Genomic DNA, 27094 nt, shown 5'->3' with positions numbered 1-27094 from the left:
TGTTAGGAATACTATACCAAGAACTAAAGTAAAATAATTCAAATCCCTAGTTACATTGAGGTATTTCTACATGTCTATGTACTCTCCATCATGTTTGAATTTCCAGAAGCAGATCATAAAGTTATCAGTGTCATCTTGTGATGATCTAGAAAAACCCTTTCAGGTGAGAGTGTTGGCTTTTAGGCCAGGAGTTTGAGCCCCAACAAAATCCTATCTTGGTGCTCACACAGCTCCTCCAATCACAGTATCCCTTTTCTACCCAAACCCTTCATTCCTTCACTCCTCCACTCCGTGTTTATGCTTGATATAATCAGTGTTTTAAGATTAGTTTTCATTCACCAACAGCAGAGCTCTATAAATTATCCAAATGAAACACATTAGCATCCATAAATACTCTTTGGTGTTTCTATTACATTGTATTTTTTTACAAGTCTCTGTGTTATTTACATGAATAGTCCATACTTTTGGTTCGTGGTTTTGCATGCCATCAGGACAGATCCCAAAAATTCAGCAAAAAGAAGAGTATCAGTTCCAAGGTCTGCTGCCAGTATAAGGATAAGACTTGAGTATTCATCAATGTCAGGAAAGTTTTAAAGTCCACATACGCTCCGGTAATTATGTCTGCTCCAAATGACACTAGCAAACATGTGCAGTATTATTGAAGAATATTTATAGTTATAATTATATTAACTATAATTTATAATAATTTATATTCTAAATCTAATAAATTCCATTTTAACAAAATAACATCTGCAAATTATTCAAACTCATTAAACCCCCAAATGAAAATATAATCAAAGTGAAACAATGATAAGGCATGTTGGCTTTTGCCAAGTAATGTTTCTATTTAGATAGTGAGGTCCCAGTCCTCTGCAACACAGAGTATCACATACTCATGTTCATAGTATTTTTTTTTTTTTTTTGAGACAGTGTCTCTCTTTGCTACCCAAGCTGGAGAGCAGTGATGCAATCACGGCTCTCTGTAACCTTGACTTCCTGGGTCCAGTGATCTTCCCCCCTCAGCTTCCTCAGAAGCTGGGACTACAGACACATGCCACCATGTTTGGCTAATGTTTTAAAACAATTTTTGTAGAGATGGGGTCTTGCTGTGTTGCCCAGGCTGGTCTCGAACTCCTGGCTTCAAGTGATTCTCTCATCTCAGCCTCCCAAAGTGTTGTGATTATAAGTGTGTGCCACTGCCCTTGCCATATAGTCTATTAAAAAAAAAGAAACTGTGCAAAAATATTTAATATTTGAACTAATTACACATATAAAATGGTATTAAAAACTAACACATACAATCACTTTCAAAGGTTTAGGGTTTTAAATTTAACAGAAAAGGGAACGAAACAATGTTTGATGAAAACGATGCAAGTGTTCATGCAAAGATTTAATTTTCCCTCAAACAGCAGGATACGTTGGACCCAGTATAATGGACTTTCATACACCATCATACAATGAAGAAACAATACTTTCAGAGAATTATCATTAGGTGAATAAATTAAAAATGTCAGAGTAAGAAACATACTGTACATAAACATACACATGAAAAGCCTAAAAATCCAGCTGTGACAAGAGACTTACAACTGAATCAAATGCAATTTGAGAAAAGCTACAAAACATTTGCTTTGTGTAATCTCTACATATAACTTCAGAAACAGAGATTTTTGCCCTGGACTGGTATAACTAAAACACCCAAAACTTTTACTAACATTTAGCATAAAGGTGCTGATTTCCTTGGCATACAATTTTTTTGTCTTATTTTCTTTTTCTTTCCCAAATCCACCTATCTGATTAAATATACTGAGTAAATTTTATTTTTCTTTTAACGCTGTTTTCTGAGTGTTCTTTGCTATAAGTCCATCTTGTTCTGGAACTTCTGTTTTGATATCCTGCCCATAATTGTTTTCTCCTTCATATTTTCCTTGATTTGTATTTGATCAGTATCTTAGCTCATGTCTACCGAAATCCCATGATCTAGAATAAGTATGTTTTTTGTATCTCTCAACTGACTTCCAGTAGTGGTCTGAGCTTGCTGGTGAAGTGAAATACCTCATAGAACCTGGCTTTTACCTTCTCTAGAACTCTTTTCTTCCCTCCTACAACCACATCTCCTACAACCATATCCTGTTCAAATCTACAACCATAAATTTTTATCTTGTTTCTTGAATTCCCATGGAAGGAATCTGAGGAATTTCTTCTACTGGAAAAACGTCTTTCTGACTTATAAGGCTTTTCTGCTTTGCTACTACTTGTCTCAGTTTTATTGGTATTACAAAAATTTCTTGGCTCTTCAGACCTGTCTCCAAAATAGTACAATATTTCACTTGAAGATGGACAGAGTATCTATCTTTCTCTTTTACTCATGTTTTCTGATATTGTAACCTATCCTGCTTTTTCAGTAGTTTTTCCACTTCTTGTTTTTGGTTAAGAAAAGATGCTAAAGTATTAGTTGAAATTGGGTTTCACCTTTCCTCCTCTATCTATCTGGTTTGAGGATACCCTAAGCGAATGCCTCTTCAAATTTCAAGCAGACTTTGAACAGTTCCTCTTATGTTTCTTAGGCTTTTTGTGACCAGAAGAGAATGAGGATGATGCAGAAACAGATTCATCAGCAGAAGAAACAGGAAGAGGAAGTAGTTGATTTTCTTTTCTTCTTTAGCCTTTCTCTCTCTCTTTTTTTTTTTTTTGAGATGGAGCCTCACTCTGTTGCCCAGGCTGGAGTGCAGTAGTGCAATCTTGGCTCACTACAACCTCTGCCTCCCGGGTTCAAGTAATTCTCCTGTCTCAGACTCTCGAGTAGCTGGGATTACAGGTGCACACCACCATGCCCAGCTACTTCTTTGTATTTTCAGTAGAGACAGGCTTTTCACCATGTTGGCCAGGCTAGTCTCAAACTCCTGACCTCAGGTGATCTGCCCGCCTTGGCCTCCCCAAATTCTGGAATTACAGGCGTGAGCCACTGCGCTTTGTCTCTTGTTCTCTCTTAAGAGCTTATGTAACTTTCTTCACATGTTTCTATTTTCTTTGTTTTCTGCTTTTCTTCCTTTTCAACTTGTTTTTCTCTGTACTTATTCATAAAGTTTCTGCGAAGCAGTTTTTACATCTTTCAAAGTCTCATCCAAAGCCAAAGCTTTCTTCCAGTGACTTTCAGCATTTAAAAACTTTTCTTCTTCTAACTACCTTCTTCTTTCTACAAGTGTCTGTGAGTTGGAGAGTTTTGTAATGCAAGCTCAAAATCTTCTGTTGCTTTGGTCAGACTTCCCTTTGTCACATTTAACCCTCCATGAACTGTCAGTGCTTTGTTTGTTTCTAGAGTTTTATTGTATTCATTCACAGCATCCACATGGCATCCAATCTTAAACTGTAATCTTCACCTATTTTAAAGCCCAAGATGCATATTGTTTCTTTCTTAATGCAGAAAAAAATTGTCTTAAGAGAAATTATTGCTCTGCAGGCCTTTTATTAAATATGGTGGATGGTTTCAGCGACACAAATGGAATTGTAGTACATTACCCTAAGTGAAATAACTCAGAAACAGAAAGTCAAATACCACATGTTCTTCCTTCTAAGTGGGAGCTAAACAGTGTGTACACATGGACATATGGAGTAGAATAACAGACATTAGGGACTCAGGAGGGTGGGATGGTGGAAGGAGGGTGAGGAATAAAAAAGTTACCTATTGGGTACAATGTTCATTATTTTTGAGATGGGTACACTAAAAGCCCAGACTTCACCAGTGTGAAATACATCTATGTAACAGAACTGCACTTGTATCCCGTCAATATGTTTTTTTTTTTTTTTTTTTTTTTGAGATGGAGTGTCACTCTGTCACCGAGGCTGGGGTGTGGTGGTACACTCTTGGCTCACTGCAACCTCCGCCTCCCAGATTCAAGTGATTCTCCTCCCTTACCCTCCTGAGTAGCTGGGATTACAGGCATGCACCACCACGCCCAGCTAATTTTTGTATTTTTAGTAGAGACGTAGTTTCACCATGTTGGTCAGGCTAGTCTTGAACTGCTGACATCATGATTCACCCGCCTCAGCCTCCCAAAGTGCTGGGATTACAGGCATGAGCCACTGTACCTGGCCCTAAATATGTTTTTTTAAGGTGGTTGATTAGATTAGTCTATTCCTACTTTTTCTAGAAAAAAATTACTCCTGGATTAACAAATCGCACTGAACTCTGCATGATGTTTTTGTAGGCTCCAAAGAATTGTTATTTAGTTCAACACGCCTCCTGTAGCACAAAAGAAGTTCTTCAGGGCTAATTACACCTAATTTAATACCAGATAGGTGTGGTGGAAGAGACGCAGTATCAAGAGACAGTGCAAGCTTTGCATGGCATCTATCAATATTCTTGATTCCAGCTTGAATGATGTCACCAGATAGGATGATAAATAACCCCTATGGTTATTATGAGAAGACACATTTTTTTTTAAAAAAATTATACTTTAAGTTCCAGCGTACATGTGCACAACGTGCAGGCTTGTTACATATGTATACATGTGCCATATTGATGTGCTGCACCCATTAACTCATCATTTACATTAGATATATCTCCTAATGCTATCCCTCCCCATTACTTCCACCCCACAACAGGCCCTGGTGTGTGATGTTCCCCTTCCTGTGTCTAAGTGTTCTCATTGTTCAGTTGCCACCTATGAGTGAGAACATGTGGTGTTTGGTTTTCTGTCCTTGTGATAGTTCGCTGAAAATGATGGTTTCCAGCTTCATCCATGTGCCAACAAAGGACATGAACTCATCCTTTTTTTACGACTGCATAGTATTCCACGGTGTATATGTGCCACATTTTCTTAATCCAGTCTGTCATTGATGGACTTTTGGGTTGGTTCCAAGTCTTTGCTATTGTGAACAGTGCCGCAATAAACATACGTTTGCATGTGTCTTTATAGCTGCATGATTTATAATCCTTTGGGCATATACCCAGTAATGGGGTGGCTGGGTCAAATGGTATTTCTAGTTCTAGATCCTTGAGGAATCTCCACGCTGTCTTCCACAATGGTTGAACTAGTTTACAGTCCCGCCAATAGTGTAAAAGTATTCCTATTTCTCCACATCCTCTCCAGCACCTGTTGTTTCCTGACTTTTTAATGATTGCCATTCTAACTGGTGTGAGATGGTATCTCATTGTGGTTTTGATTTGCATTTCTCTGATGGCCAGTGATGATGAGCATTTTTTCATGTGTCTGGAGAAGACACATTTCTTAATGGAGAAAGTCCTGTGATTTCTAAGCAGAATGTATCTCCTATGATCCTGCTTCATCAACAAATCAACACCATGAAAAATTAAAATTCCTGTATAAAACTAGTTTTTCTAATCACTAAGTCACCATGCTCAATAGTTTGGAAAAACAACTCTCTCCAATCTACACTAGGTATCTCCATAAATAGTTTTAAAGGTGGCATGGCTGCATAATAATCTTCATTGTCTTCATTAATTTCAGAAGTTGCAGTTGTCTCTGCTTTCCAGGGGTACAAAAAGCAGATCTGCCTCTTTGAAGAAGAATTTTTGCATTTTGTTGTTATCAACTCTCTTCTCTTTTCTGCTGTATAGTTGCTGCAGGGGCAGAGGGCCCAGACAGGCTTGGCAGCTGATCCCAGGACGCTACAGCAGTGCAGATTGTCCTGCTGTTGGCTCTGGAGCAAGGATAGCAATAATGGCCCTGTCGCAAATCAGTGACTGCCACAGAAGGTTTCAGCAGATGGCTAGGGATTGCTGGTCCTGACAGCCAGTGGGAAGCTGAGGAGGAAGCCTGGAGACCACTGGAGGCACACAGCGTAGTCACTTAGATGATCTTTCACATTGATTTAGAGAGATAAGTATGGCTGTTTCTACTCTGTTATAAAGATGTGTCTTCTCAATCTTAAAAGATCTAATTCAGGTGTTATAAGAATTTCTAATTCAAGAGTTACAAGTTAAAAAAACAAGCATTTTTAAAAATGTCAATGTGGCCAAGTATGCTGATTATTATCTGAGTGCTCTATCACATCCATTCTCCAGGCTGCTCTGTCTTGTTCTTTGCCCTGGAGGCTAACCTCTATTAACGGCATCTGAAGAATTTGCCTTAGAATTTCCTGTTTGAAGTTGAGTTAATGAGGTGCTCTGGCCAATGTTTGCAGCTATGGCAACAATGTGGTGGATTGTGGGGGTGGACTGGGCTACTCTGGGGAGTGTACATAAAGAAAAAAGATAACCTTAAAGTCTAGAATACCCAGCTCAAAGCACATCAATGGAAAACGAATAGCTTGAAAATGTCAGTAGCACCTAGGAAACGTATTTTGTAGGAAGGAAGGCTTGATGAACTCTACCAGGTAAAGAATTCTGTGCAGACAATGTGCTGGTGAAGGATAGGAGAATGGATGTTGAAAGTGGGAAGCTGTTGTTGTCAGTTTAGGTCTTGTAACCAGCTAGTTTTAAGTTAGTTGTTTTTCCCCTTTTCCATCATACATTTTATAAAGAGAACTAATGGTAGCTAACATTATGATTTAGGTTCCAGTAGGAAGTGTGACAGAACTGACATCATTCAGCAATTACACTGTGGCTGATAAGACTTTATGCTTCTCCTGTGTTGAGGTCAAAAATTTTTATTCAGGCAAAGGTCAAGACTGGATGCTGAGTGGCAGAAGAGGTGAACTGTGATGGTTATTCTGTTTGCATCCCCCTACTCATGCCTTGATTCATAGCATGCCCTTTACCCTGGGTATCCCAGGACACTGATCTCTATAAATTCCATGACCAGGGTTCTCTTGCCCTTTTGCTTCCAGTTGGGTTTGACCAAAGGGATGCCACAGCAGGTTATTGGATGGCAGGAGGAGAAAGAGGCAGGAGTATTTTTCTATCTCTTCTACCTTTGCTTGGCCACAGTTTTGGCAGCGGCTGCATTGTATAGTTACAGCTTCTATTGAGCAATTTCTCTTCTACGGCTCCAAACTTTTTCCAGGCTCTGGAAACACTATTTCCCATTCTTGTCCCTTTAGTTCTGGGATGACAATAATTTCCCACTATTGATTGTCCCTAAGTGTTACATCGCACAGTTTCTGTTTCCTTAACCTGTCCATAACTCTTTAGATAATATTTTTATTAAACTCACTCAGTTACAGTCTTTGTGTTTGCCTTTTATTTCCTGCTATTCCATTGACTGATACATTATGGAAAGGAGGAGAAATTGGGAGGGACCAGATGAAGGCAACCATTGGCACTGGGATGCAGTTGCAAGTGGTGGAGCAAATGCAGCTAAGAAGGCAGAAAGCAGAATTCAGAAAATATGGTCATAGGCTGGGTGCCGTGGCTGATGCCTGTAATCCCAGCACTTCGGGAGACTGGGCAGGAGAATCACTTGCCGCCAGGAGTTTGAGACCAGCCTGAGCAACATACCAAGACCTCGACTCTGCAAAAATTAAAAAATTAGCCAGATGTGGTGGTACGTGCTTGGAGTCTCAACTACCTGGGAGGCTGAAGCAAGATTCTGAGCCTAGGAGATCGAGATTGTAGTGGGCTATGATCACACTATTGCACTCCAATCTGGGTGACAGAGAGAGTCCCTGTCTCAAAAAATTAAATTAAATTAAATTAAATTAAATTAAATTAAATTAAATTAAATTAAATTAAAATCTTCTTGAGAAGACAGTAGGGTCTCCTGATAGAGACCTGGGAAATTTCTTAGTACCTTCAGTGATTCATTTAAAAACAAATTGTAAAGTTGGCCATTCTTCCCTCCATTTTGTTACTCTCCATCTGTTTCATTTGAGAGTGATATCTTTTGACTTTTCCTTACATTTTGGAGGTTTTAGGGCCCAGTGTACCCTGCATAATAATGACAATAGTGCTTCAAGATATGTTTTCAAGATAATGTGTACCAACTTTTGGATAAGCTTTTTGTCAGCCTACCTAATGAAGAACCATGAGTTACAGACTTATCAGGAATCAGGTAATCAAAAACAAGTTTATTCCCAGTACTTTATTTTCACATATTTATCATATTTATTGTGAGATACTTTTGCTAACTGGGTCTGTAGAAATTTCCAGCTTTGTGTGTCTCTTTCTGTCTTTAATAAGACATGTTCAGTAGATTTAGAGCCCACCCAAATCCAGTATAATCTCACTTAAAAAACAAACAACAACAACAAAGAAAAACAAAACAGAACAAAACAAAAAAGGTCTTGCTGTGTTACTGAGGCTGGAGTGTAGTGGCACGATTATAGCTCACTACAAATCTTGAACTCCTGAGCTTCAGTGATCGTCTTGCCTCAGCCTCCTGAGCAGCTTGAACTACAGGGATTCATCCAGCTAATGTTTTATTTTTTTGTAGAGACAAAGTCTTGTTATGTTGCTCAGGCTGGTGTTGAGCTCCTGGCCTCAAGCAATCCTCCTGCCTTGGCCTCCTAAAGGGCTAGGATTACAAGCATGAACAACTATGCTTGTAATCTTATCTTGATTCTTATATCTGCAAAAATCTTATTTCCAAATAAGGTCACATTCTAAGGTTTTGGATGGGCATGAATTTTTTGGGCATGGGAGGGCGGGGTTCTCTATGAACCATTACAAGGCCATTGAACTTCATGAGGTGCTAGGGACAGGGTTGCCTTCCTGTCGGGGGAGCTGGTGTGGGCTCAGCAGGTAGCACAGAGAGGCTTCCACAAGCTGCAGAGATGCCAAAGCAGCCACGATGCTGGGGACTTAAGGAGGCAAGGGCAGCCTGTGCGCAAAAGAAGCAGAAGCAGCAGAAGGTGCTTCTAGCTATGAAAGATTTCCTGAATTGAAAATTAAACAGAGGTATTCTAAGATTTTGGTGGGGTTTTTTGTTGTTGTTGTTGTTTATTTGTTTTGATTTTGTTTTCAAAACCTTTGACTTCTTTCCCCTTTTTGAAACACTTTGTTTTCTGTTGCCTATTGAAGCTCATTCTCCTTGCTTCTCTCACATTGGATCTCAGACTTCTTTCCTGGCATGTTTGCCTACACCAGACCCTAATGGCCACTGTCCTGAGCCCATCTTCCTCTTCTCATGATTATAAATTGTAGCAGATGATACATTATATGAATATATCATAATTTACTTAGCCAATATCCTATTGAGGGTCATTTATATGTTTTGAATTTGGGGCTATTACATATCATACTCTGGCGGACAAACGTGTATATATACACACCCGGTATAGATGATATACATTGAAAATAAATATATTATTACACATGTAATTATTTTCTTACAGTGAATTCCTAGGAATGTCTACAGACATTCATGTTTGTCATACCTGAGTTGTGATCTAGTAGGTAGAACCTAGGGATGCTTCTTAACATTCTGCAGTGCACAGAACATCCCCTCCGCACTCCAACCACAATCCCAGCGAAGACTGTTCAGGCCCAAATGGCAATAGTGATGAGGCTGAGAAATCCTGTCTACATCCCTGCTCTTGACAGTCACCAGGGTAAGCCCAGGAATTTCAGGTCTTTGTTTCTGTACTCTAACGCACATATGGTTTTGTGAATAACCTTTTTTGCTGCATCTCCTGTCTCTGCCTATGTCCTAAAACCCTTGCCCTGTGTCTTCTGGAATCCATCAATTATCAGTAAAATACTCCTTTCTTCATGATCTTTTCTGAATGGTGTCTTCAACTTCTTGCTCCCATTAAACCTGGCTTCTGGTAACACTCTTACCCCTGCAACCGTCTTGAACAGTGGCTGTTTTCTCAGCTACATCCTTTATACCACCGGGAATGGAGTAGTGGCATGTTACTTGCTGTTCTCTGAAGCTTCCAAACCTGTATCACTCTATCCCTAAAAACACACAGGTTTTCATCACACATCATTACATCTTAATATTTACTATTTCTTTTTGGGGCTAGGCTGTACCTCAACCCAAGTCATTGCCCTTAGTCTATTAAAGATTCTAGTTCCTGGTTCACCATAATTCCATGCAATAATATTCTTATAACAATTATTGGTTGTTTCAGCACCTATGCAGATAATGCTTTTCACAACCTGGCCTCTCATTTCCTTGACCTTTTCTCCTCTCTATCTCAGTTACTCACTCTCTGAACTTTGTCACTGCCAATAACAGCAGCTCCTCCATTATCTTCCTTATAAAGATCCTACTTTCCAACCCAATAGTCTCTTTTCGGCTTTTGTTTTCTACAGTACTTTAGCTCCAACAATCCTTTGGCCCCACTCCACCAGAAAAAAAGGTCATTCATTCTACCAGTTGTCTCCATCTCTTATCTCTCTCAGGTCCATATTTCCTTCGGTGTCTGGCTTAAATTTCATAGTCAGTCATTAATATATTTCTTTTGCACGTACTCTACACACCCTTGTTCTGCTTAATATTTATCTTCATCTACTCTGTTGCAACATCTGAGAAGCTGAACATGGCTGAAGAAAATCACACTGTTATGACTGGTCTCACCTTAATTTTTTTTGTTTTACCAATTCCTTCAATGGCTCCATAAAGCTTTCTAGGAATTTTGTTATACTTTGCTAATTCATTCATTCCTCTATACTCCCAGGTCAGTGGTTCTCGGCTATGATCGGCCCCATGACTTGTAGCATCAGCTTTATTTGGGAAGAATGTTAGAAATGCAAACTTTTCCCCCACCCCAGACCTATTAAATCAGGGACTCTGGGCGTGAGGCCGACACATCTTTGCTGTAACAAGCTGTATTAGTCACTTTTCACATTGCCATAAAGAACTACCTGAGACTGCACAATTTATGAAGAAAAGAGGTTTAATTGACTCATAGTTCTGCAGGCTGTACGGGAGACATGGCTTGGAAGGCCTCAGGAAACTTACAATCATGGCAGAAAGTAAAGGAGAAGCCAGCATATCTTACATGGTGGGAGCAGGAGGAAGAAAGAGTGAAGGTGCATGTGCGACACACTTTTAAACAACCAGATCTCATGAGAATTCAATCACAAGACGGCACTAGGGAAATGGTGCTAAACCATTAGAAACCACCCCCGTGATCTAATCACCTCCCTTGAACATTGAGAATTACAATTCAACGTGAGATTTGGATGGGGACACAGAGCCAAACCATATCACAAGCCCTTCTGGTGATTCTGATACACACTCAGGCTGGAAAGCCCTAGTGCTAGCTCCTACCAGAGAGTCAAATCTGGCTTATCACCAGTTTTGCTTGTTTTAATTTTTTAAGTAGTTGAATTGAGACATAACTTATATGCCATAGAATTTACCTATTTAAAGTGTACAATTCAATGGCTTCTAGTATATTCAAAGACTTGTGTAAACATCACCACAACCAATTTTAGAACATTTTCATCACCGAAAAAAAATTTAAAAAAGAGAAATCCCATGCTCTCTCAATCCCCTCATCTTTCCCATCTTCAGGCAACCACTTATCTCTTTCTCTATATATAGATTTGACTATTCCGGACATTTCATATAAATGAAATCATAAAATATATTGCTTTTTTGTGTGTTTGGCTGTTCCATTTAGCACAGTGTTTTCAGGTCCATTCGTATTGTAGCATGGGTCAGTACTTCATTCCTTTATATGGCTGAAAAATATTCTATTGTATGAATATACCACATTTTGTTGATCCATTCATTGGTTGATAGACATTTGGGTTGATTTTATTTTTGGATACTGGAAATAATTCTGCCGTGAACATTTGTGTACAAGTTTTTGTATAGACGTATATTATCATTTCTCTTGGGTATATATGTAAAGATTGAATTGTTGAATCTTACGATAACTCTATGTTTAAGTATTAGCCTGTTTATTTTCCAAAGTGACTGTACCATTTAACATTCCCACCTGCAATATATGAGGTTTTCGAATTTTCCATGTCTACATCAACACTTGTTATTATCTGTCTTTCTGATTTTAGTCACTCTAATGGATGTGAAATGATATCTCATCATGGTGTAGTTTCGATTTGCATTTTTCCTGATAGCTAATTATGTTGTGCTTTTTGGGCATTTGTATTTCTTCCTTGGAGAATAATCAGTTCAGATCTTTTGTTCATTTTATTTTTAAAATTATTGATTTATAAGAGTTCTTTGTATATTATAGATATGAGTCCTTCCCTTATCAGATATATGCTTTGAAAAAACTTTTCTCCCATTCTGTGAGCTGTTTTTTAAATTTCTTAGTGGTGCCCTTTGGAGCATAAGTTCTTAATTTTAATAATACCCAATCTATCTATTTTTAATTTTTTTGGTGTTACATATAAGAAATCATTATCAAATCCAAACTCATAAGGATTCGTCTCTATGTTTTCTTCTAAAAGCCATAGCTTTAGATTGAATATTTAGGTCTAAAGTTGGTTTTGAATTAATTTTTATATACGATGCGGGTTGTGGAGTAGGGGCCCAAGTTCATTCTTTTGCTTGTGCTATTCAATGGTTGCTGCCTGTTTTCATAAACAATGTTTTATTGAAACTTAGCCACATCCATTCATTTACACATTATCTATAGATGCTTTAATACTACAACTGCAGAGTGTGTAGCTGAGACAGAGACTGTATGGCTTAGAAAGCCTAAAATGTTTGTTAACTAGTCTTCTCCAGAAAAAGCTTCCTGACACCTGTCCTAAAGGGTGACTTTGTATTTTCTTGTTTCCTCAAACCTCCAATACTTGCTTTGCACCTGACTCTCAGCTGAAGGCTCTGCTGATGACTTTGTGAAATTTAAAATGATTGTTAAATAGAAGAGCATTTCCACAAGTTCCCATCACTAGATGTATCAACTCTGTTACATCTGAGCTCATATTCTTTACCTTCTTCCTTGCTTCTACTTAAGGCCAACCCTCCACTTGTGTATGAAGTTGCATACCATTGATATGTCACCCTCTTGAATCATCCGCATCAGCATACAGACATGCTATAATATTAATCATCATTAAGAATAACTTTTCCTGATCTCACTTTTCTTCCTCCAGTAACCACTATGTTTATCCCTCTTTACTGTAATACTCAGTGGAAGGGATGTCTCTATTTACTATGTAGTTCTCTCTTTATATTTGTTTTTAAAACTTCTTTAAGTTTGGCTTCCATGCCTGTTGATTGAAACTACTCAAATCCACACCTCAAAGCAGTAAGAACCATCTATGACAAACCCAAAGTCAATCATACTGAATGGGCAAAAGCTGGAAGCATTCTCCTTGAAAACCAGCACAAGACTGATGCCCCCTCTCACTACTCCTATTCAATATAGTATTGAGAGACCTTGCCAGAGCAATCTGGCAAAAGAGAGAGATAAAGGGCATCCAAATAGGAAGAAAGAAAGTCAAAACATCCCTGTTTGCAGATAACATGATTCTACAGCTAGAAAACCCAACAATCTTGGCCCAAAAGCTCCTTAAGTTGATAAACAACTTCAGTGAAGTTTCAGGGTACAAAATAACCATACAAAAATTGCTAGCATTCCTACACTCCAACAACAGTCAAGCTGAAAGCCAAATCAGGAATGCAATCCCATTTACAATTGCCACACACAAAAACTAAAATACCTGGGAATACAGCTAACTATGAAGATGAAAGAGCTCTACAATCGGAATTATAAAATGCTGCTCAAAGAAGTCAGAGATGACACTAACGAATAGTAAAACATTTCATGCTCTTGGATAGGAAGAATCAATATTGTTAAAATGGCCATACTGCTTGATATGGTTTGGCTCTGTGTCCCCACCCAAATCCCATCTCCTACTGTAATCCCCATAATCCTCATATGTCAAGAGAGGAAACTAGTGGGAGGTAATTAGACCATGGGGGCAGTTTTCCCCATGCTGTTCTCATGAGAGCGAGTGAATTCTCCTGAGATCTGATGGTGGTATAAGTGGCAGTTTCCCCTTCTCTCTCTCACCTGCTGCCATGTAAGACATGCCTGCTTCCCCTTGCGCCATGATTGTAAGGTTTCCTATCATTTCCCCAGCCATGCAGAACTGTGAGTCAGTTAAATCCCTTTCCTTTATAAATCACCCAGTCTCAGGCAGTTATTTATAGCAGTGTGAGAATGGGCTAATACACTCCCCAAAGCAATTTATAGATTAAATGCTATTCCTATCCAACTGCCAATGACATTTTTGACAGAACTAGGAAAAACTATTTTAAAATTCACATGTAATCGAAAAAGAGCCCGAATGTCCAAGGCAATCCTAAGAAAAAGAACAAAACTGGAGGCTTCGCACTACCTGACTTCAAACTATACTACAGGGCTACAGTAACCAATACAACGTAGTACTGGTACAAAAACAGACCCACAGACCAATAAAACAGAATAGAGAGTCCAGAAATAAGGCCACACACCTACAACCATCTGATCTTTGACAAGGCTGACAAAAAGCAATGGGGAAAGGATTTCCTCATTAATAAATGGTGCTGGGATAATTGGTTAGCCCAATGTAGAAGACTGAGACTGGACCCATTCCTTATATCATATACAAAAATCAACTCAAGATGGATTAAAGACTTAAATGTAAAACCAAAAACTATAAAATCCCTGGAAGACAACTTAGGCAATACCATTCTAGTCATAGAAACTGGCAAAGATTTTATGATGGAGACATCAAAAGCAATTGAAACAAAAGCAAAAATTAACAGATGGGATTTAATTAAACTAAAGAGATTCTGCACAGCAAAAGAAACTATCAACAATGTAAACAGACAACTACAGAATGGGAGAAAATTTTTGCAAATGATGCATCTGACAAAGTTCTAATATCCAGTGTCTGTAAGGAACTTAAACAAATTTACAAGAAAAAACAACATTTAAAACTGGGCAAGGCATCAATAATAGACTGGATAAAGAACATGTGGTACATATACACCATGGTATACTATGCAGCCATAAAATCAATGAGATCATGTCCTTTGCAGAGACAAGGATGGAGCTGGACGTCATCATCCTTAGCAAACTAACACAGGATCAGAATGTCAAATACCACATGTTCTCACTTATAAGTGGAAACTAAGCGATGAGAACACATGAATACATAGAGTAGAGGGAACAAGACACACTGTGGTCTTTTGGAGGGCTGAGGGTGGGAGGAAAAAGAGGATCATGAAAAATAACTAATGGGTACTAGATTAATACCTATGTGATGAAATGATATTATAACAAACCTCCATTACACAATTTACCTATGTAACAAACCTGCACTTGTACCCCTGAACTTAAGTTAAAAAAAAATGGACAAAGGTCACAGGCAGCCACTTTTCAGAAGACATATGTGCAGCCAACAAGCATATGAAAAAAGCTCAGCATTACTGATCACTTGAGAAATGCAAATCAAATTTTATTTCTTCATTAGACTTCCAGAAAACTACATTTTCCTGGAAAAGTGGTTCTAAAGCCTCTTAAAATAAACTTCCACTCTTGTTCTGAAACTTGCTTCAGTCTCTTTTTCTTCCTTATGCCCCTCAGTTGAATTATTTCTTCTAAGGAGGCAAGAATTGAGGTTGCTGCAGACCCGTAAGGATTAGTCACTGGTAACTTGGATATTATTTACTGGTAACATAATGAGAATCTCAAACCTGAGTTGTTCAAAACCAAACTCCTGATCTTTCTTCTACCCTGCCCCTTAAGTGTCTTCCCCATTTTAGTTAAAGGCAACTTATTGCTTCTAAATTGTTGATGCCTAAAATCTTAGTGTTACTCTTGACTCATCTTTCTTTCAAATTCCACATCTGAAAGTTGGCTGGGAAAGTTTTACAGAGAAAATGTTCTTTTTTTTTTTTTTTTTTTTTTTTTTAATTTTCTGTCTGGAAGACAAAGGCCTAGCTACAGGCATTCTGGAAGCAAAGAGAGGAAGGGGTTTAAGGTTCCCCATGAAGTAAGTAAACTTTGGCTTATTCCTCCTACTGTCAGCCCCTCATCCTCCACTCACTTTATTTTTATCCACCCTCCCTCCTTGTTCCTTTTTTATTTCTCTGTTTTCTCCAGGTCCAAATCTACTTCTTCATATAACTGCACAGATTCCTCAGTCCCCTATTCTGTGTGGGGCAGCTAGTTGATCCTGGTGGATTTCAAAGACACAGAACTCAAGTCTCTGACTTTTAGAAGTAAAAACATTAGGGCTGGGAGTGGTGGCTCAGGCCTGTAATCCCAGCACTTTGGGAGGCTGAGGCAGGTGGATCACCTGAGGTCAGGAGTTTGAGACTAACCTGGCCAACATGATGAAACCCCCGTCTCTACTAAAAATACAAAAACCTAGCCAGACGTGGTGGCTGGCACCTGTAATCCCAGCTACTTGGGAGGCTGAGGAAGGCAAATCGTTTGAAGCTGGGAGGCGGGTTGCAGTGATTAGTGTGGTGTTTGTCTTGACACATCATTTTTGGCATCCTAGGCATTCAGTTTCTTAGGATAGAAGGAGTATTTATCTTAACTATGTTTACAGAACAACTAACAAACATTTTGGAATTAACCCGTGTATATAGGTGCAGACAACACTTTGTTTATTAAATTCTTGCCGTGTGTGTGTGTGTGTGTGCGTGTGTGTGTGTGTGTGTGTCTTACTGTTGTTTTGTTTTAGAATCTTGGGTTGTTCAATAATAGTAAATAAGATGACAAAAACATCTGTTTCTATCATGGGCGGTGTCAACAGTTTACCATCCAATGAAATCATCCTCCTCTGCCTTTCTTTTTCTGTCCCTTTTAAATTCTATTATGTTTGTTTCTGAGGAGCTACACAGATGGTAATTAGCATGAGAGTCAGTTGAATGTCGGGGATACTTTCTCCATTTTACTTTACATTTTTTTTGCTGTGGCCTGGCCTATACTTTGATTACTTTTTGTAGCTGCTACTTCTTACATGGCTATATATATATATATACACACACACATACACACATAATATGTATACATATATATATATTCTTTTTATTTCCTTCTCATCTCAATAGTGAAATGACTACTGTAAAAGGTTGCTTTCATTTAGTTGATCCAGACTGAGATTAGAAGGAAAAATCTTGACTGCTCTTGTTTCCTGAGAAAAGGAAAATAGTTCAGAGCAGTCTGAGGAATGTGAGTTGTGCAAAATTATCAGACCCAGAGAGACATGAGTATAGGACTTGCCCATATTGGTAGTGGTGGAGGAGGACAATTATTTAAAGCAATTTTGTTCCTAATTAGCTGCCTTATCCATTATCTCCATGTTCCTGAGATTTGTATACAAAGAACAATGTATGGCCAGTCGATAGCAATAATGTAAATTATTGGTAAATAATTTAGGAACTGCCTTTTCCTTTCCTTTAAAAATTTACTTGTACCTGCTGCTAATGGGAGTGCATATTCAGGGCAAGTTGAATATATCCTCTCTAGTTCTAGTCCTCAAACTTCAACCAAATAGACTCTTCACTTATATTAAGTTTGCCTCAGTTTTTTCCTTTAGGTTCGACACTCCTAAACCTCGTCTGTTAGCTGGCTCCAGCTCAACCCCCAGAAAGATTACCCATGTGTTTTATTTGTGCTTTAATTTTTTCCCATCTTCTTCCTCAATCTTTTCTTAGTTCTTTGAAACATCTTTTCTTTTGAGACTTTTGCTCAAAAGAGGATGGGGAAGGGAATACTGGATTTTCTTCCTTGCGTTGAATACATTGGATCCATTATGTCAGCGAGATACATCCTGAAATTTGCATTCCCCAAATTTGCTTACATTATTACAAAATATAACTTTCATGCATTCACTCAGTGATGTGTAACTGAAAATTCAAAAGTCCTGATAGACTTGTGGTAACAGTTACTAAGCGGGCAGAAATGAGCAGCAAATCTGCCGAGTGAGGTGTACCGCACGTGTAACTCTCAAAAGAAGCCACAGACCATTGGGAAGTTTTTTTTAAAACATTAGAAACCAATAAAAGTTGACCCTAAAAATGCCAAGAGGCTTGGAATTTTCTTGAATTTTTTTCAAGAAGGATTCCCTAAATATGACTAATGGTAGAGGAGGTAAACTAGGAATTAATTTTCTTTCCTTCTTTCATCTAAGGGTGGTGGTTGTAGGGGAGAACAGTCCTGGTTGCAGGAAGTGAGATTTAGAATTACCTGTGGGTGGTTCCTGCTCGTGTTTTACCTGAATTGATTTTTAAATTCTTTGCAGGTGAAAAAGGTGTGTGTTATTTCCAAGATAATATGGGAGTTAGGCAACAATAGTAATTGTCATTTAAAAACTTTTCTTTTCGAAATTACTTCTTATTTTGAATTTGTAATTTCTGCCTATAAGAATGTTCTATTTACAATAAGTAGAATAATTTATTAGGGTGAGCGTATCATAGGTGATATTGTAAAAATTGCTGTTCATTTAAGAAATACAATTAGTCTTGACGATGTCATCCATAGGTTCTTGGAAACTATTACTTTAAGCAAAATGGCATACATATGCATGTAACAAAGCCATTTTTTCTCATCAATGTTATAACAAAACTATGTTGAATTAAATTATGTTATTCAAAGAACTGCTGCATGTTGCTTTGCTTGAAGTCACTGTTTCCAAGAACTTGTTGTTGATGTTAAGTGAGGACTTACTGTATAAAATTTTGAGAAATAAATGGAACACATTTAGGAGCTTGCTGGATTTCTTCCTTCTTCTCCTCTCAAATACCTACTTGTTTTCTCTTTATAGAAAAACTTATTTAAAAGTGAGACTGGGTTCCAAATGGAATGAAAGGTGAGGGGGTGATAAAACAGGACAAATTAGTAAGCTTTAACATTAGCTCACATATATTAAGAACATGGCTCATTTAATCTTGACAACCCTGTGATGTTCTCCACTGTCCTGATGGGAGAAAGCGAGAGTTAAAGAGACTTGCTAGTGAGTGGCAAAGAAGGGATTAAATCTAGGTCCCATTCACTCCAGTGCTCAAGTGCCAAACCACTACCTTTCAGGACTTCACAGGAAGAACCAGACTAAAGTAGAGAATGACCAGGGAAGAGAGAAAGTCAACGTAGGTGAGAGAAAGAGGCAGCCTGAGTGGCCTAGACTCAACTTTCCAATTTTAGGAGCATGGACTCAGAACCCAATGTGGATAGAAGGGGTCTCCCTTATTAAAAACGTTTGAGGGGTTGACTGCAGGAGCTGACTTGAGGGGTATCCAAGGTTTGTTTTTGTCTCTCATCTGTTATCCCTTTTCATTATAAAGAAATTTCTGAGATCTGTCACACTCATTACAACAAATGTCACCACACCAAAAAATGTTCAAAATTCCTCATTTCAAGAACTAGTATTTCTCATGTGTATATTTTGCAAAATTTCTAAAGTAAAGCAAGAGAGAAGCACACTGAGCCTCAGGTCCTTGTTGGAGTCATGATGGTCCAGGGCCCTCTCCCAGCTTTTCCTATTTAGGAATTCAATTTCAGCAGTTTTTCCATGAGTGTTCAATCATTTGCAGTGGGACTCACAGTGACCAGTCATACGATTCATTCATTTCAACAAGCAGTTGCTGAAAACATTTTGTGTTGAATATTCTCCTTTGAACATTCTAGAATTTCTGTCTCTTTCTGCACCTGCTCTGCCCCCACAATGGGAGGTGAACTTTCTGGACTGCACTAACAATCTGGCTCTATTTATGTTCAATTAGTAGAAGCCATCAGCAGGAGATAAAGGGGCAGGAGGAAGTGAAGTAGGATTATTCCTTCCCTATGGAAGAATAGGGGTCTGCAAACTATAGCCCAGAGGCCCTATCTGACCTGCAGCCTACTTTTGTAAATTAAGTTTTATCGAAACACAGCCATACATATCCATTTAAATATGGCCTATAGCTGCCTTTTACACTCCAGCCAGCAGAGTTGAGTAGTCATGACATGACAGAGATGGTATGATCTGTGAAGCCTAAAATATTTATTTTCTGGCCCTTTACAGAAAAAAAGTTTGTTGACCCCTGACTTAGGTAGGTTCTTCTTCAGGTGGGATAAATCTTTTTTTGTTTGTTTTTGAGATGGAGTCTGACTCTTGTCACCCAGGCTGGAGTGCAGTGGTACAATCTCTGCTCACTGCAACCTCCGCCTCCCAGGTTCAAGCGATTCTCCTGCCTCAGCCTCCCAAGTAGCTGGGATTACAGGTGCATGCCAACGCACCTGGCTAATTTTTGTATTTTTAGTAGAGACAGGGTTTCACCATGTTGGCCAGGCTGGTCTCGAACTCCTGAACTCAGGTATAATCTGCCCACCTTGGCCTCCCAAAGTGCTGGGATTACAGGCATGAGCCACTGTGCTGCCGGCAGGATTAATCTTTAGGCGGCTTTATTCCTGCCAGAAACACTACTGTTGGTTGAATGACACTCCCTAAAGCTACAGCTACAGCTACCATTACACTACAGGTAGAACTATTCCTGAGTTCTGGTAACTATTTCTTTCCCTGGCCCTGCTTAGGCCTACGAGTGATTGTCAATGTTGCTAGTCCCAGGGACTACATGACACATATACTGCCACTTTCCTTTATCCCTGCATACACTCAGTCCTTTTGTGTCTCCTAATTTACCCAGTTGGATTGTGCCACCTATTTCCTGCTGAGACCCCGACTGACTTATTACATGCATAGCATCGTACTAGAAGCAATGAAAAAAAAAGAAAGAAAGAAAAGAAAAGAGGAAGTCCATGTACATATTCTTATTTTATGGTGGTGATGACAGGTGAGCTGAGCAATGTGAATAAGATAAGTATGAATAACTATGACAAAAGGAAGACTGTGATAAGTACAATAAGAGAGGCCAATACACAAGGGAGAAGGGGAAAAATCACATCTGGTTGAAATATTCAGGAAAGTTTTCATTATTTAAGTGGCATTGAGCTGAATCCCAAAGGGCTGGTTAGTTTTAGAAAGGTGCATATTTTTGTAAATTAGAATTACAGATAAAGGTATAACATGAGGTATTTGGAGGAAAATAAATAATGATTTCCAGTTTCTGTAGCGAGACACTTGACAGAGCACTTTGGCCGTTATCTCATTTTGTTCTCATGACTCCAGGAAGTAGTTGCTATTATTAACCCATTAACAGAGAGTGGAGCACAGGTTTTTTTAAAAAACTGAGTAACTTGCCCATGATTTACAACTCGAAGGAGAAAAGTAAGGATTCTTACATTCTCACCCACATGCTTAATCCTTAGGAAGATAGCAAGGCATAAATTGTGTTTCAGTGGTGGTTTCAGGCTGGTTCTGCTGCAGAAATGGAGCTAAGGTCATTGATTTTGGCCACATCTGAAGCAACTAACATTATGCGAAGAAGTTTGGGCTAATGTTCCATAAGTACTGGGTAGTCTCTGAGACTTTTTGCTTAGGTCAATGAGACAATTAGAGTTGTATGCTTAAAAAAAAATGGTCTATGTTGTATATAAAAAGGGGTTTGAAGTAGGGTGATAGTAGTGGGGTTTTTAAAGGACAGTGTCAACACCAAGGGTAAGCCCAAGAGACCAGAGGAAGAACTGAAGTGACTGTGGCTTTTTAAGTCTGGACAGGTGGTGAGTAGGAAGGCAGTGATATTAATAACAGAACAGGTGAACACAAAAGGGAAGGCTTCATTTTATTTTTTGAGACAGGGTCTTACTCTATCACCCAGACTAGAGTGCAGTGGCATGATCATGGCTCACTGCAGCCTCAACATCCCCCGGTTCAAGTGATCTTTCCACGTCAGCCTCCTGAGTGGTTGGGACCAAAGGTATGTGCCACTACACCTGGCTTTTTAAAATTTTATTTACTTTTTATTATTTTTAGTTTTAGTAGACACAGGTCTTGCTATGTTGCCAAGGTTAGTCTTAAACTCCTTGGCTCACTTGAGCCCAGGTCTCCAGCCTCAGTCTCCCAAAGTGCTGAGATTACAGGTGTGAACCACTACACAGCCTTTGGAAGGCTTTCCAAAAACGATAAGGGATCGGATTTTGTAAATGTGAAGCTAAACATACGAAGAAAATTCTAACTCTACTTACAGATAGAATTCGAATTTGGGGCTGGGCACAGTGGCTAACACCTGTAATCCCAGTGCTTTGTGAGGACGAGGTAGGAGGATAGCTTGAGGTTAGGAGTTCCATACCAGTGGCCTGGTCAACACAGCGAGACCCCATCTCTACCATAAATAAATAATTTTCTCTGCAATTCCAGATATGAGTGGAGTCTCAAGAATGTTCTGGCTATTGTTGACATAAGAGTTCAGTAGCTAAAAACATCTATGGCAGGTATAAGAGGAGTAAGTGGTGGAGAAACTTGTAAAAACAGGAGGGAAGATTGACTTCTGACCATTGACTCCTTGGGGGAATCACAGCGGGCCTTCAGACGATTCTTCAGTTCCTAGTCTGGGGATAGTGTCTATGACTTTCCCCCTCCCTCCAGGCCTCCTACGTAGTTAGGACCTTTCAAGAACATTGGACATTGCCATATGCACATGAACACACTCAGATTTAATTTCTCAGATTCTCTGCTTGCTGGCTTCTAAAACTGTTGTAAGAACTGTTATCTGGCTTCATATGCTTGTGACAAGGCGCTGAAATGCTTTGAAAAGTGCCTATAGCTAAACAAACGTGAGGTACCGGCGCTCGCAACTTTTCCCCAGGAGGTGTGCACCTATATTTAGCGCGTAATGCCCCGACTATTTTCGTTGTTTTCCGTCCCCGCCGGCCTTCTGCCACGGACAGTTACAAACCTCGTCGATAATTATCCTGGGAGAACTGGAAGTCCCAGCTGAGAACGCAGGTCGGAGATGAGAGAGGCAGAAGGACCTTGGGGAGGAGAAGGGGCCGGGCATGACGTAGCATCTGTCAGGCCGCCGATTGGCGGAGGAGAAGGTTGTTCCCGCAGGACGGCTGCTCATTGGCTACGGGAGGCAGAGGCGTGACGTCCTTAGAAGTTGAGCAAACACCTCCTACTTCCCGGGCTTCCATCCCAATTTCTGCTAGGAATTCGGAGCCTCCCCTGCAGCGACTCGGAAGATCCGAGGCGGCGGGGGACAAGTAGGCGCCCCAGAGCGGACGAGGTGAGGAGAGGTCCGGGAGGAGAGCTGAGCAGACGGGCTGGTGGGCTCAGCCTATGAGACGCGCTGGAGATCGCGGGCCAGACTCGGGCTGTTGCTGGGAGGGGCCCGGTAGCCTGGCCTTCGGGTCCCGGTGCGGCGAGGCGACCCGGGCCGGGCCGAGAGAAGGGAGAAAGCTGCGAGCATTCGGGCCTCACTGCGAGGAATGGAGGGAGAGCGCAAACGCAGAGCGTTTCACTGCGAGGAAGGGAGGGAGAGCGGTCAGTGCAGCTCCAGCATTTCTAAGTAGAAAGGCGAGAGATTGCAATTCGAATTTCTTTTCTTTCTTTTTTGGCGGATAGTGGTGGTGCTGTGGCTGGGGAATAAAGAACTGCTTAAGCTGTGGAAACTACGCCTTGTTACTTTTTGGACCGCGTGCTTAAAGGGGACTTCTGGCTGAGGGGCTTTGGATGGAAATTTCGGGGAGGTTCCTTTCCCCTTCCCTTCCCACGCCCGGCGTAGCCAAACTCTGATCACAAACTTCTCTCCTTGTCCATCTCGGGCTGCCCACTCTCCGAGACAGAGACCCATTATCCAGCAAGGATCGGAGACGGGTGGAAGTGGGCGCCTTGCAAGTCTGGGTTTCCTGAACTCCTGAGCCCCTGCGGGGCTGTGCGGGCCTTGGGAGCGCTCGCGCGGGAGGGGGCGCGGGGAGAAGCAGTTTACCCACCCTCCTCCGTTGAATGGGGCTGAATGTCTGTCTATCCTGACAGCTTCAGAAGAAGAAATGTGCTTTTCAGACACTGATTTCAGGGGAATGGGGGTGTGGGGAGCGGGAGAGAGAGAGAGAGCGCGCGCGAGAGAGGAAGAATGAGTTAGTTCAGTAACTTGAACAGGGATTAACATTTTTTGATGTTGTGGGTCATCAGTGGGGAAGGTGCAGCTGTGAGATGTAGTTATACACAGGACTGAAAGGTCCTTGACTGAAGGACTGCGGCTTTCCAATACTTTATTTAAAAAACCCCAAAACACTGATGGCTCTTTGGTGTTTCTAGGTTTGTGTATTTTGTCCCTTGCACTCCCCTCTTCTTTTTTTTCCCACGAAGATGAGTGAATCTAGGGCTACATGACTTGACTGTGTAACCTGGTGGCCATTCTGCAAAGTGAGTTAGGTGGACAAAAATTGAAGCCAAGTTACCAGAATCATTTTCCTACTCTCCAGATAATCATATTTATTATCAGTCTCACTTGTTAATGATGATGGCGTGATCAGAACTTTGGTTTATTTGTCACTGAATTTTTTTCTCACTAGTCCTTTAACAGATCTTGGTTCAGAATTTTGGAAATGATCTTTGGTGTGTAAGAAACCACCATTTAACAAAACATTTTCACTATTTTCATTTATACTTTTATTAATTTTCTCGTAGAAATAACATTACAAACAGTGCTAAGTTTTTTAGGTAAGGCCACAAAAGATTCTATGCAATTCATGAAATCATGGAAACAAACATTTGGAATGGGAAATAACCCCCAAACATTATTACCACATTCATCTGATCTAAGGTGCCATTAATTGTAAGATGCATCCCTATATCACAGATGCTAAAATGTGTAAAAAAAAAAAAAAATTGTCTTAAATTTGATGAAATACAACATTAAAATAGTAATTTATTTATCTTGAACATCCATGCCTAAAGTTGAAGAGAGGGCTTATTGGGCTTTAATTATTTTTTTTCCAAAATAATGTAAGGGTGGGGGATTAATATGGAGCCATCGTGAAGGCCTTACTATGGTGTGACAGAGGAAAGAAATGTTAGCGGCGGTTATGCTTGCTTTTGAGGAGTAGGCAAGACCGGAGGCTTTTTCTTTTCTTAAAATTTATTGTTTATGACACACAGCAATGCTCAGCACTTTATGCCTACTAGCTCAATTAAACGTCACAAGAGCCCTAAGAGGTAGAGGTTCAGATGACTCTCATTTTGCACTTGATGCACAGACAGGTTAAGTTGCCAGCCAAGGTCACAGAGTAAGTTTGGCTGCCAAAAAACCCAGGAGAGAAACCAGTATTCCTTTGCGGTATCCATCTTCTGTTGCAGGCTCTTGGCTCCTGTTTCATGCTATTAATGCAGGTAGCGCAGGTGAATGTCCACTCTTTCTTGATTGTGTTTTTGGTATTTTGTTTCCCTGTTTGGTGTACTTTAGCTGGAAATTAATAAGTCAGAGTGCCTATTTATGTTCTACATTTCTAATGTTTTTGTCATTCACAGTGTCCAGTCACTACTATGCTTAATAGAATCAGAACATCGGAGCCCAAAAGGGACTTTAGTATTATATTTTAGTCTGGGCAAGGAAACTGAAGTTGAGAGGAGGAACCCTACATCTAGTTATGTGTCCCAGCTCCACGTCTAAGTTTTCCCACTATACTGTACAATATTTCATAACATTCACTGATCTATGAGATCTTGGAAGAGAATAGAGTTTTTTTTTTTTTTTTTTTTTTTTTTTCAGGGTTGGGGGGATGTGAGTCTCTTCTTATTCATGTGTCTATTTTAGTTTGTTTGTTTTCTTGCTGCATAGGTCTTTATAATGTTTATTGAATTTGCTCATTCATTTACTCATTCTTTCTTAAAACACTTGCTGTTTTCCCACGTGCCTGTTATTGGGAATACAGAGATGAGTAAAACACAATTCATACACATTTACAGTTTAGCAAAGAGACAGACAAGTAAGCAGATAAGCATTTTGGACTAGACTCCAATTTAGAACTAACTTTGTATTCCATTTCAGTGAAGCTAAAATTATGAGCTACAGACCAGGAGAAATATGTGTCATGTTTATGGATAACTTTGAGTAGGTGATGGGCTGGGGGAAATATGAAAATTCTCAAACAACATCAATTAACACTAATAGACCTCCTCTCCCAAAGTCTACTATTTTCTTCTTAATCCAGTAAAGTATTTTATAAAAGATTTAACATGGAAGCATTAAAAGAATGTACCCACGCACAGGAAGTGAAAGTATGGAGACCAGTGTTAATGCAAGCCCAAGCTTAGTTCTAGCAAGCCTTGAAATGGGGAGGGATTTGGATTCGTTCTAGGCCATCACCCGGTGCTCTGTTAATTCTGGAACTCTTTTTAACCTTTCCAAAAATATTACGGTTTGGATACCTAGTGTGGACCAAGACTCATAGCCATAGAGCTGCCACACTTATTTACAGACACCAAGGCTTCTTGAGAAACCATGGGTTTTAATATATACTTGTATTTCCTTTTTTTTAGTGACTTGGAAGGGTGAATATAAATAATTAGTGCTGTTCATCCATGAACTTATTTTCTTCATCTAAAGACTACATTTCTCCATTCTTAGTCTCTCAATATTTAATCACAATGTATGCCTGATTATTGCAAATAATTTGTCATTGAGAAATCCCTCGTGTGATTTGATAGTTTTGGTTTGAGTCACTGAATTATGCTGTAGTGAAGTTATTTTAAAGAGCTAAAATAGATGGACAAAGAGCACGTTCCTAACTGTGGGGATTGAAGTTGGAACATTTGTCCTTAATTTCTTCAGAAATGAATGTATGATCCTTTATACATATACCAATAGAAATGACAGGAGTTAAGAGGAGCAATGCTTAGTTCATTCTTTTTTTTTTTGAAACGGAGTCTCACTCTGTCGCCCAGGCTGGAGTGCAGTGCCGCAATCTCACTGCAAGCTCTGCCTCCCGGGTTCTCCCCATTCCCCTGCCTCAGCCTCCCGAGTAGCTGGGACTACAGGCGCGCGCCACCGCACCCAGCTAATTTTTTGTATTTTTAGTAGAGACAGGGTTTTACCGTGGTCTCGATCTCCTGACCTCGTGATCCGTCCCCCTCGGCCACCCAAAGTGTGGGGATTACAGGCATGAGCCACCGCGCCCGGCAGCTTAGTTCATTCTTAAGTTCTTGTAATGCTTGTGCATTGTTTTGCTTAGGTAGGTGAACTGTAAGCTTAAAAAGTATTCTGATTGGGTTGTGCTATGGGAAGGTTTGAAGAGACTTAAAGAATTTTTGCTATTTGATGGAAGACTAAAAAGCTCTATGAAAATCTCAGCTCTCTTCATCTACCCACTTCTCTTATAAAAACTGCAAAAATTAAATACATCTTTTTTTTTTTTTTTTTTTTTTTTTTTTTTTTGTTTTTTTTTT

General features: G+C 39.7%; 1 protein-coding gene and 1 pseudogene across 2 annotated transcripts in view; one reads left to right on the top strand and one right to left on the bottom strand.

Annotated features, from left to right (window-relative positions):
- Positions 1 to 2153: 2153 nt before the first annotated feature.
- Positions 2154 to 22772, bottom strand: LOC113224826 (annotated as a pseudogene).
- A 25-nt stretch (positions 22773 to 22797) lies between these two features.
- The window catches only part of LOC111550222 (alpha-aminoadipic semialdehyde synthase, mitochondrial), a 69330-nt gene continuing 65033 nt past the window's right edge, over positions 22798 to 27094 (top strand). For both annotated transcript variants that reach the window (XM_023223515.2, XM_023223516.2), the window contains exon 1: positions 22798 to 22934. The gene's annotated coding sequence lies outside the window, so the exon portion shown is untranslated. The remainder of the gene's footprint in view (positions 22935 to 27094) is intronic.

The sequence above is a fragment of the Piliocolobus tephrosceles genome, unplaced genomic scaffold (genome assembly GCF_002776525.5).
Source record: "Piliocolobus tephrosceles isolate RC106 unplaced genomic scaffold, ASM277652v3 unscaffolded_41, whole genome shotgun sequence".
Classification (NCBI taxonomy): domain Eukaryota; kingdom Metazoa; phylum Chordata; class Mammalia; order Primates; family Cercopithecidae; genus Piliocolobus; species Piliocolobus tephrosceles.
This window is presented reverse-complemented; position numbering and strand designations above follow the sequence as displayed.